This window comes from Nipponia nippon, unplaced genomic scaffold, assembly GCF_047370975.1.
Source record: "Nipponia nippon isolate SJK-2023a ecotype South Korea unplaced genomic scaffold, ASM4737097v1 scaffold_11, whole genome shotgun sequence".
In the NCBI taxonomy this organism is placed as follows: domain Eukaryota; kingdom Metazoa; phylum Chordata; class Aves; order Pelecaniformes; family Threskiornithidae; genus Nipponia; species Nipponia nippon.
In genome coordinates this window covers 15,490,090-15,502,368 of record NW_028262302.1, presented here as the reverse complement: position 1 = coordinate 15,502,368, position 12,279 = coordinate 15,490,090, and the positions used below count along the sequence as shown (strand labels likewise).

At 35.6% G+C, this 12,279-nt stretch overlaps 1 protein-coding gene across 16 annotated transcripts in view; it reads left to right on the top strand.

Annotated features, from left to right (window-relative positions):
- DICER1 (dicer 1, ribonuclease III) overlaps positions 1–12,279 on the top strand; it is a 70,029-nt gene that overhangs the window by 14,248 nt on the left and 43,502 nt on the right. For 14 of the 16 annotated variants that reach the window (XM_087747624.1, XM_087747618.1, XM_087747617.1 and 11 more), the window contains 2 exons: positions 4,508–4,573; positions 5,518–5,618. The exons of the other annotated variants lie outside the window; for them this stretch is intronic. The gene's annotated coding sequence lies outside the window, so the exon portion shown is untranslated. The remainder of the gene's footprint in view (positions 1–4,507; positions 4,574–5,517; positions 5,619–12,279) is intronic. 16 annotated transcript variants of the gene reach the window in all.

Here is a 12,279-nt window from a genome sequence, read left to right as displayed (position 1 = left end):
AGTTCTTTTTTAGTGTGACTCAGATAGGAAGCATTAATTACTAGTTTTAAGTTAAAGGTTATTTTAATTGTTATAAACGGAAAATTCAAAATACCTGAAATCTATGTGAAGTGCTTCATGGTGCAAAAAGTTTTTTAGTATTGGTCCATTAATACTGCAGAATGCACTGCACTTGTTGATTTGAGATTATCATCACACAGATAATTAACGCTGGCCTGGTTGATTCTCAGCTCTTAAAACAAGAAATGGCTCAACATAAAAGCCTTTTCTGGCTGCTCTGCATAGTAAGTTGGTTAGCCAGATATGTAGGTTAAGATACTAAGAATTTCCTTTTTTAATGACCTTTTCAGTTTTGGAATTAATTCAGATCATTTTACAATCATGCACATGTCTTCTTTTCTTGCAATCATAACATGGGAAATTCTGTTCTTCACATCTTGTGTGAGAGCCCTTGCAACACTATTCCACAGCATTTTCATCTACACCTTTAGACATTCTTACATATTCCAAGAAAAAATTGATGGGCCTATGGAAATGTCTTACCAATGATTCATTTATTTTCTTCAGTAAAATGGAAGAATGAACAAATTATGTTTTGGGTTTGGTTTTGGTGTCCGTCCCCCCCCCCTGCCCCGGAGATTAGATTCTGTGGCAACTGAGCAGCTTTGAATGTCTTCTAAACTTGGGAGCAAACCCAGTCTCTTTAAACTACATATTTTTATGGACTTAATATTGACTTCATCCCAGCATCACATAAAAGAAAATTACAGTAGTGTGCCTGCAAGTTCTGTGCAGGGCAAGAACATGTGCAGACATGTAGTGTAACTGGTGAGAAGCCTTTCTTTTTTAGGAAGACAGATTAAAAACTACAAAGCCCAAAATGTAACTGGAGTAAATAATGTGCTAACCAGTACATAATACTTCGGTATTTTAAGGTTGCATTAATATGAGTTAGTTTGATGCACCACTAATAATAATTACATTCTTTTTTGAAAATAAGGCAATTGTTTGTATGCTGATTCCTGGGTGATACATAAATTGATATTATGACCAACTGTAGGAGATTTGAACTCTTATTTTAGACTTGATGGAAATTCTAGAGGGTGACTTAAAACCCAAATATCTGCAGGTCTTGCATCATACAATTAATGACTTCAGAGAAAACCTTTTATAATGTAGGACTCAGTAATTTTGGATGTTCTGGCATAAAGATAACAGAAAACTGTTGAACACCTGTGTTTTGGGGAGCTTGAGTTCTTGCCACATGGAGAGAAAGGATTTATGTTTATGCAAATAATGGGATTGAAATCCCCACACGGGGTTGTATTCAGGGGGCAGCTGCTGCTTTTACTTATCATAAGCAAGAATAATTGGTGCTTTGGAACTGTACTTGCCTCACAGCTTGCTCCCGGATTGGGGAAGAGAGAAATCCCTGCCGTAATGTCTGCTTAATTGCCTTCCTGTCGAAATATGTAGGTGCCTGAAAGGCTTGAACATAACCTTTTAAATAAACTAAATAATCAAAAGTAAATAATTTGGTACCCAAGTAAAGGACCAAATGATAAATAAATTCACAGATATGGTGAGTTATCCCTTCTTGTGATATTGATATAATGATGGTGTAGTTACCTAAATAAATTAGGATCTGTAAACTTAGCTGTGATTTTTCTGTGAGTTAGTTTTCAAGCAGCAGCTTGAAAAAAATTAAATATTATGTGAATAATTTAATTCTAATTGCTGTTAAATCTGTTAAATGTGTTTCAGAGTGTTCATATAGCTCAGATTTTTTTTTATTTAGAGAGATGTATCCTGAGTGTAATTTTTCTTCCTGACTTCCATGGAGAAGGTTTAGTTCCTTGGATGCTAAGAGAATTTTGTTTCGGAGTTAATCTGAGGCAGTAGGGAGTTTGTACTGTGGTTTCTGACTAACTTTATTGTTTATACTATAATAAAACAAAGAAAAATATTTTAAATATAAGGTTGCTGGAATAACACATGGAAGAGAAGGATGAGTCCTGTTTTATAGTCACCCCTTCACCCCTGCCCCCCCAGCATCTGCGACCAGCTGTAATTCTAGAGACACGATGCCAGCTCAGACAGACTTTTTCCTCGCAGCCATAATGGTGGTTTTTACCTTACCCCCTCTGATGCTGCAGGACTTTGATTCAGGTGGAATTTGTTTGTATTTGCATGAAGATAATTCACTTCATCATAGCTCTATTGTGAGCTTGAGAGTCCAGCTGCATAGATCTTGCAAGATAAGAACTTCAAGTTGTTAACAGTTTGAATAATGGTTTAATTAAATATTAACATCATTATTGGGAGTAGTTGTTTAATTTCAAACTGTAGAAGATGTTGAAGAGCAAGAACGTTGATAGTCCGTGTCTCAGATTCAGCCTGTTGCCTGTAGTGTGTCAGTAGGTCTTCTAAAATTTCAGTCCTCCTTTTTCTGACAGTCTTTTTTAATAGTGACAATTAGGTATCACATTAACATGATTATTTTCAAATACTGAATTACAAAGCCAGGAAATAAAAATAAAACCTGTTGATTTATTCTTCTGTATACTCTTTGATATATTTGGATACTTGTTTTTTGTATTAGGAAATGTTTAAGTAGCAAATAGCCAAGATACTTGAAGATCTTGGCCAAGATTTGCAGAAGTAACTAGTGGTTGCTTGCAGGTTGCTGGAGCACTGGAGATCTGCAGAAGTGGCTGGTGTGTCACTTCTTGGATGCTTCTCTTGATGTCTTTATAGGAACTGATCTTTTTTTGTCACATTCCTGCTTTATTCTTTGAGTATTTGATGTGTTTGTGGTGTGTCTAGTTAGACAATCCAAATGGCTAGTTATCTTGGAACTCTCACCTTCTACCTGTAGATAAAATACGTGAATGTTGAGCTCTTAATAGAGACTTTTTTTTTTTTTTAAAATGCTGGTGTTACTGTTCAATCGAAGACATTCTAGAAGTCTAATTTTAGCAATGTCATTGTCATTAATTGTTGCTTTTTGTCCCCTTTTGCTTTCTTTTAGCAAGATCCCTGGTCTTACTCTACTCTGTAAAGTAAAATGATATAGAGAGAGATAGAATTTTTTTTTTTGTTTTAACGTGGTAAGAAAAGTCTTATCAGATTGGACTCCAGTGTTACAGTTGGTAAATGCTGGAGGGGCCGGTTATGTTACTCGCCCTGGTAGCCCCTAGCTGTGTCCATTGTGTGGCTGGGATCGTTGGCAAGCTGCGGATGCCTTTGGCCTGCAGAGGGGAAGGACTGGCCGTCTACCCCAACAGGCTTTTGTCTAAGTGGGTGCACCAACACCATTTAGATGCTAATGTGATATAAGCTCCCTGTTTTGTACTAGAACTTGACTGCACCTCAGGAATGTGGCCCGTCTGGTTTTATGTTGGCTTCGGCATTAAAAGGGCCTACTGTAATTCATGTCTGCCAATCGATTAAAGCTGCAATCTTCTGTTTTACGGCTTTGATGTGCCAAAGGAAATTGTTAGTTGGTGGAGAATTACATACTTCCCCCCCCACACCCCCCCCCAAGATCTCACCTGCTGATCTGTATGCTTTTTATTTGCCATCTACAATTAGGGAATAAAGTAAATTTGTGATGTGAAGCCATATATGGCATTAGCTTTACCGATGGAGTTGAACCCTTTTTTTTCCTGTTCATCTTTGTTATACGGTGGGGTAACTAAAAGCTATATTGTTTCGTTCCGCTTTTCTTGCAGATGTAAAGTGGAGTATATTTATGTATTTTTACTGGAGATATGACCGTTTTCTGTTGTTAGGCTATTTTCTGGTTCAATGGAATACATATTCTGGTTCGTGTTTTAGAGGTAGAGAATAAATGAATAACCTAGGCATAACAGGGACATGTTACAATACATTTAAATTCTAGTCTCTACATCTTAGCAGCAATTTGCTGTATTTTCTGCAAAAAAAAAAAAAGGATGTGTGTACGGTGCAAACGCAAATTTAAAAAGTAGCCCTCGGAATAAAATTTTTGTAGGTCTTATTTTGTACATGAATGCAGTGCTCATCAGATTTTCTGTGCTGTGCTCCCTACATATTCTTGTTGTAAAATAAAACAATAACTGTTTGGTTTATTTTGTTTTCTCGAAACACATACATTCTTTACGTTATTTTTTTTTAAATGTGTTGAATGATAAGTTTCTTCAAGGTTTCATTACTGTATTAGGTGAAACATGCATAGAGGGAGCATGGGGAGGAAAACTAAATCTAGTTGGACTCAGCTAGCAATTACTTTAGCAGATAAAACAAAATATGCAAATATCTCCTGAGCACTCTAAGGCTGATCTTTCAGACACTGACTGTCTGTATCCCTGGCCAAAAAAGGACATATGATAATTAGATTTTGAAGGACCATGTGCTGTTGCTACAGAGCTAAATATTAAAATGCAAGAAAGCAGACTACCACATGGCACAATCGATTTTTATGGCAGTTCATGTTAAAATGCTCTCTTTTTATATTGCCTTTTAGGTTACCTAGGGTGAAACAAAATTACAGGCTTGGAGACTCTGGAAAAGCTCAGCATCAGCATTTGAGGTAAAAATGAACATACTGAAGTAATCTTGGGAGTGTCCTTCTTGTTAAGTTTATGAAACTGATTGGAGTAGAAATTTTCATCAAGATCCATTTTGCATTTAAGTTTTCAGTATTGATTTAAAAAAAATTGACTTCAGAATCTCTCTTTTTAGGTCTGGGAAAACTCATACTTTAGGTGAATATATTGTGTAATTTTTTTATTTTAGAGGTTTGAGAACATTGTAGATCTGCTTAGATACAGTATTTTTGGTTTAAGCTGTAGTTTTATAGAATGGCTAATATATCTATGAAAATCTTTGTCGTGAATTATTATCTTTCCTAATTTTATTTGTATAGCTAAATGTATTTTTATGCAAATCACCATCTTAATTGCACAATATTTTTACTTTTATTAAAAAACACATGTGTTAATGTACTTAGGAAGAAATGGTTTGTGCTTTTTCATGAGTTTACTGTATTATATGCAGCTTCAAATTGAAATACTTTAAAGAAGTTTGGATTCCGATTTTAGGTTTGGGTTTTTTTAACATTTAACTCAAGTGAAATGAGAATACACGTGCATGGAAAAAGCAGTACAATTATACAGAAGATAGCAAAATCATGTAGAACATACGACTACTGTATTTCTCACATGAACTAGTTATTAACATTAATCATAGTAACCTGTTAAATAGGATTAGGGAAGTATGCTTTAGTTGCACATTTAAACTACCAAAAATTGGCTTTTAAATCACACTTTTAAATTTTTGTTTCTAATACTAAACTGAAATAATTAATTTTCAGAACGGACTTACATAGTTCATTTTCTGCCAGCAAGTTACAGTGTAGGGCTGACACATTTAAATGTTTATAAGCAACTGAATTGCCACAATTAATTCTGCTATTGTAGTTCCCTTTTCAAACCATTTTTATAGTTCATAGGTTTTGTTGTTGTTGTTTTTAAGAACCGAAGCTTGCAAATTATGTGATTAATCTACAAGCTGATATCATGATGTCAAAATGCAGTTCGGGAAGCATAAACACAGAGACTGTGGAAATTAAAACGGTAAGACTATGCTTTGTAATATGGGAGAAGCAGGTTTTTGTGTCGCTTCGCTATATATTGTGCTATTATATTTAAAGCTTCTTCAGGGCCATAGAGTAAAGTAACTTCTGTGTGTGAAGTTATAGAAATTTATTGTGAATTTCTTTGGAAAGAGTAATGAAAGTAGCTACTTTATTTTATCCATAGATGGTTAGGTACAGCGATGGCATAGAAAAAAAAAGATGCTTGTCATGAAACACATGCTGTGATATTTCATATGAAGCTGAATATGATTAGAAATGTACTCAGCTTTTTAAAGGGGGGGTGTACATGTTTAAATATTTCTTGTGGATTTTATATTCAAATGTGGTTGTGTTGGTGAAATACAATCAATTTAAAAAAAAAAAGTGGGAAGAGGGGAGATATGAAGGGTTGGAATTAGAATTGCATTTCTATGTTGTTCCAGATAGGAGAGAGAAAGTAAATGGTGAGGAAAGTAAATGGCAGATAAATTGTTAAGGCCTTAGTTTCAATAGTATGCTTCGGTTTGAATTACGAGTTCAGCAAAAAGAGGAAAGGAGGCCATCCAATTAAAGCTATGTAGAAGAAAAATTGACGTGTACTTTGATAACACAGTGAAGACAGAAATACATCTGGTTTCACTGGTCCTCACCTTGCCTTGCATCTTAGGTGCCATACACTTCACGTTTTATCTTTTGTCCTCTGTGTTACGGAGGTAAAAGAAGAGGAATCTGCATAGCACCTGTTCCGCGCCACTGATTAAGCAACTACATAGTTAGGACTGTTGCACAGGGCCTTATACGCATCGTTTTAAAAAATGAAACAGTTTGTTCCAGAATCTGGCTGCATGTCTGTATTTATTAGAGGAGAAACATCCCCTTTCTAAACTCTTATTCTGTATGCCTCTTGTACTGGTGCCACTACTGATATGCTAGAAAACTGATTTTTGTTTTCACGTTTTATTTCTGTGCTGATAAATGCTGTACGGCCCATGTATGTTATGCTGATATATAGTGGTATAATCCTTCTGCTTTAGAGACTGTTGCAATGTACAGCAGCATAACTTTGTTGGTGTGATCTGTGTCTTGCTGGCTCTGATAGAGCTAGAATAATTGCAACAGAAAATGTTTATTAGGCTTTTGCTTCAAATCCAGGTTTGGTCATACTGATGACTGAACACTAGATGAAGGACTTAAGGGGTTGTGCGTTTTTCTGAGTCTGCTAAGTGTCATGTTGTACTCCATTTCTCTCCTATATACAGATGTTAAGAGGGGCCTGCCAGGAATTCCAGCTGTTAACTATACTGTATTGCTTGTAGAAATGCTTCAGAAGCAGCTCATTCAAATGTAGAGCCTCAATGTAATCTTCATTTAATAAGCTCTTTAATGAAACTTTTCCGAACAAGAGAAAGCAGCCTTTGCTGCTTTGATATGTCTTGGTATGCTGCTGGAGACCAATGTTCTGCTTGTGCTGTTAGACTGGTTCTGTATCAGAAAAATGGAACAAATAAAATTCTTCTAGTTCAAGATGAACATTCACAGTGAATATGGATGATTGTGCTTGGGAAAACAGGGAAGCTGGTTCTCGTAGGAATGCTTACATTTGAGCTTTGTAAGCATTTACGTGTTCTGTTTGCCCTTCTTGAAAGGGAACAGATCTGAAATGTGATTGATTTTTCCGCCCCCCCCCCCCCCCCCCTTAAGAATATTCTAAGACCAAATATAAAAACTGCTGTTAGGCAATGCATGTGGTGAAAGTCTTTGAAGGATAACAGATAAGGAGTGTCTTGTGCAGCTGTGTTGTATGTTAAAGATAGCATAATATAAAAGAGATTTCTGATTCATCTCATTGAATAATATTGTTTGACAGTATTTCCTTACTTTAGACCTTCTGGGCCAAATGATGTTCTCTAAGAAGTGTTGAATTTTAAGTTGGGAGCAGAAATCTCAATACTTAGTTTTCAAAGTATCCTAGATATCGGCTGCTAAATGAGGGGGGGGAAACCTTTTTCCCATGAAAATGAAACTTTCTCTTGTTTCTGAGACGTTTGAGTTTTGGGCACTTTTCTCCCAATTAAAAACTGGATGTGTTTGGTTTGGATTTTAAGTTCTCTAAGAGAACTGAAGTTACAGGTGTAGTATTCACAAAATACGCTTTTGTAATGCTTTTGGACTATTTGAGGAAAAGTCAAATTCTTTTAAAAAGTATACTTTTTAGAAATCAGATGATGAAATCAGAATCTTGTATGTTGAGCTTCACTTGAGCAAAAACAATTCTTGCCACTGAATGCTTATAGTGTAAGTAAAGTCACTTTACTGCAGACTTCTGCAGTAGTTGGTATGGAATGCCCTCAGTGAATATTTTACATTTTGTAAATTAACATTCACATTCATTTTCTACTCTGTATTTTGTATTTGTAATATTTTACAGTTTTCTTTTTATTTGTTCTTCCATTACCCAAGTAAGAATTTTCTGTCTTAGATCTTTCAGCAAGTTAATGTTTCATGTAGCATTCAGACATAAAACTTACTATAAAGAATGCAATATTCAGACTCTTTAGGTGTTCATGTAAGAGATTATTCAAGCAGCAAGATTCTATTCATATTTTTTTATAACTCTAAAGTTTATTTACTTTAGAGTAAATTGGATTTTTTTTTTTGTCCACCCTTTAGGCGAGTTTTTATTTTGGCTGATGCCGAGAGTGTTTTTGGAGAATAAATTACCCATTCTTGGACAAAGATGAAGACCTTCAGCATTAGAAATAACTTTTGTATCACAAGGATTAGATTGGGTACAAATCAACATAAGTGAAGAAATCAGATTAAGTACATCGCTTATGGCACTAATAAATTTTTGTTGTTAACAGGAGATAGTTGTAGTTTTGCATTAACTTGGTATGAATATAGCACATACTGTGCATGCAAATGGTGGTAAAAACTTGAAAGATGTGTCCTCAGGGCTCTAGTCTCTTCTCTGTTTACTTGAGAGTATCATTGCATAAATGTTTTAAACAGTCCTTGGAGCAGGACTCAATCCAGGATGTCTTATTCCAGGTGAGTGCCCTACTTGGTTTGGCTTGTATTCCTTAGTGCAGTAAACCTTGAAATTTTCTTGTGCACCAAGGGACTGCTTCAACTTGGATATAGTCCTGTGACTGAAAAACCTACACCACAGTTCCAGAATTATTGTTGACTGGAAGAAACTGCTATTAAATGTTGCTGGCTGTTCATTCCCAACCTCATGCCCTTCTGAAATAAGGTTCTTTAAATGGTAGGACAAGGGATTAGTTTTAGCTCTGCAGTTCACTGTCTGTTTGCATAAATGTATGTTAAAGTAAGGACATCAAGTTGTGGATTTTGCTCTTAAAGCTATGAAGATTGACGGCTGTAAAACTGGACCTTTCAGTGTTACTTTAGCAGAATGGATAAGCTTAGGCACTGTCCTGCTTTGTCTGGTTTCTGTAACCTAGTCTAAAGCCACAGGGAGCAGGACTTGTCTCCCGTGTTTCTCCCTCCAAACTTGGCTTCAGCAAGTTCTATCAATTTTCAAAATAACGCAGTAGATAAAGATGGAACATCTTAGCAGGCATCGTTGTTACTCACACTGCCTGAGCCGGACTAGTTTGGTTTTTTTCTGCTTCCCTGTAAGCTTGTTTCAGTTAGTGAGGTTCAGTTGACTTCTGTCCACAAATTCCGAACACATGTACTTACATCTCAAATGTTTTCAATTTAAAACCTGTTCTTCAAATAGATGTGTTTTTTCCCTTTTTATTTCTAGATGATCCTGTACTGCTTTTCTGTTATTGAAGAACTTGATATTTTTTCCTTGCTATTGAAATAGAGACTTAGAATGATACAATTACTTCATTATTCTGGCTTACCCCTGTAATAACATTGACATTGATCTTGTCAGATCCTATATACATCCAATACAAATAATACAAAGGAAGGCCTGGACTAGGAAACTTTAGCACAGCAGGAAGTAGCATTGATGGTTTAGGGAGGAGAACTTCTTCTTTTTACCTGAGTTAGCATACAGTGGGAGGGAATTTAAGCTGTTTCAAGTGCATTCTGCCTCATGTGAGCTTAACTCTCTTATTTTGCTCATTAACTGTGCTGTTTATCATAGCTGAAGTCTGTTTTTGGGGGTTTTTTTTTTGTCAGATTGCAGGGTAATAATGGTATGGTTAACAGTGGCAGGCAATGCTGTTTCGCTTGTGCTTGCTTTTCAAGTTATGAATGTGCATGTACTTCTTTTGCACTTCAAAGGTTTTGTTTGAGAATGCTTTTTGAGCTCGATGAGGTGATTGTACTTTAGGGCAGGTAGTTTAGAGTATATGTTGTTTCACAGATCAAGCTGGAACCGTGTGTGAGTATAAATCCGCTTGATTCTTGCAGTAGTGTAGGTAACCCAGTACCACTGTCATGAAGTGTGTAGCAAAGGAAGTATGCTTATTAGATCCTATGCTTGTTTTTTACTAGCAGCCTTCTCAAATAAGTTTGTTTTTCTTTCCTTAATTCCCTCCTGATGATGCGATGTAGCTATTTTATATATTCTAAAGGTTGTACTTATGATTTGGAAAAGAAACACGAAATAGGTGGAATAGTAAACAAAGAGGAGACACTGCTGATCTAAAGTGATTTATAAAACTGAAGTGGCTGGGCTTAGATACACGAATGATTGGGGAATCAGCCTTAGCTTTTGTTATGTAAAAGGTTTGGTGTTTTGTTTTTGTTTTTTTTCCTGGTCCCTTCTAGCCTTGAGCAATTATGATGGCTGTGACCAGGTCTCATTTTAAACAAAGCAAACACTAATTGTATTTCCACATGAGTTGCTATATGTAAATAGAGAAACATGCCTGAGACTGTTTCAATGAAATATTGTAGTCATGATAAAGGCTTTTGCGTTCTTAAAAGGATTTTTTGTATGTGTTACGAACTAGCATGATACTTACTGGAATATAAAAAGAGAAGCTAGATATATTAAAGGAGAGCTTCATCTATAAGTTGAGGGAGGGGGGAAGTGAGGGATGACACACCTTTCCTTATGTTTTTTCCTTTCTCCCTTACTCTCATACACCTAAGCTGTCATTTCATACAAAAGCTTCACTTACGTTAGCAGTGTCCAGACTTTCCAGATGCTTTCTACCAGTGGCTGGGGAAGATTGTGTATCATGCTACTGTCCTCACTAAGTGACTGATTTAATTTGATTAGTCACATAGTGATTAGCATCAGTACATTTGATGTGCAAATACTCAGTAGATCAGAATGTCAAGGATGATCTTCTTTGCTACATGCAACTGTACAGCACATAGACATTTTCCGCCCTGGTTGTCTCCTGTGACCCAGAGCTGTGGAGTCCCAGTGGAAGAACAGCCACGAAGCTGCTAGTTCCAAAGAGAGATTGAACCAAAACGTCTTTTAGTTGTGCCAGATTTGAATGCTCCATAAAGTTACCAGTTGAATTGTTAGAACAGAACCTGCATGTGCTTGTATGCATTGTTTGAAATGTATAAAAACAATTTGAAAATCTACAGGAGTCTTCTTGTAATTGTAACTGAAATGAATAATGATGTATTACTGATTTTGATGTGTGTAGACTATGTTGTTTTCTATTTGCAGCTAAATAACGCAGTATCATATTGATCTATTTTATCTATTTAGATAATCTGAAAGACTTGGGCTGAAACAGTAGGTTAGGTTACAGGACTGAAAAAGTAAATGAGAAGATTTGCATGAGTTTGGAGATTTATTCAAAAGCAACTGGAAAAAAAAATCAGATAAAATGTCAAAAGCATACTTTAGTATGACCTGTGAAAATGTACATTCATTGGTTTTGTTTTTTTTTTTTTTTTTAAACATTTGAATACATCTTTTCTTCCTGGAGTCTTCCCACCCTGACAGTTTCTGTGAAGCTCAAACTAAAATATCAGACAAGATTCCAGCGATATCAACATAGTTCTCTTAGTAAAGAAATACTATTTTTGATGGAGGGGAAAGAACATTGACTGCTGAGCCACAGACCAAGAAGTTACATTTACCCTCTTTCACTAAGTAGCATTTACTGCTGAATGTTTGTCTTCAAAAGAGAAATAATTTTTATAATGGAACAGAAGAGTGTTACATCAACTTAACCACGCTGCCCTTCAGGACTCCCCCTACCCCTTTGGAAAAAACTGGGACAAAGCTTTATCTCTGACTGCTTTCTATAAAGTGGCATTACTTCTACATGAGTCTGCAAGAAGAGTGGTCATGTAATTCAGTGTATTGCCTTCTCTTTATTTTACAATATATACCTGAGATGGAAAACTAGAGAGAATTGGTTTGATCTCTCTTGTCAGAGCTTCCCATAATTATTTAATATTAGTTAAGTTAGAATATAAATCAGTGTTTAGACATGGGCCAAATTATAATATTTAACTTTTAAATGTGAATGTACAACAAAGAACTACATTGTTTTATTAGTTGAAGACTATGGTAAATAAAATAAAATTCCATCTTGGTATAAAAATAAATGAATAATTTTTTTAAAAATTGTACTGCTTTATTTGTAATATCTCAAAGCAGTTATTTCTTATAACCATTAGTGGTTAATATTTTCTATTAGATACCATATCATACTTTTCTCAGCGTTTTTTTGCCCTACTGCACATTTGCAGAA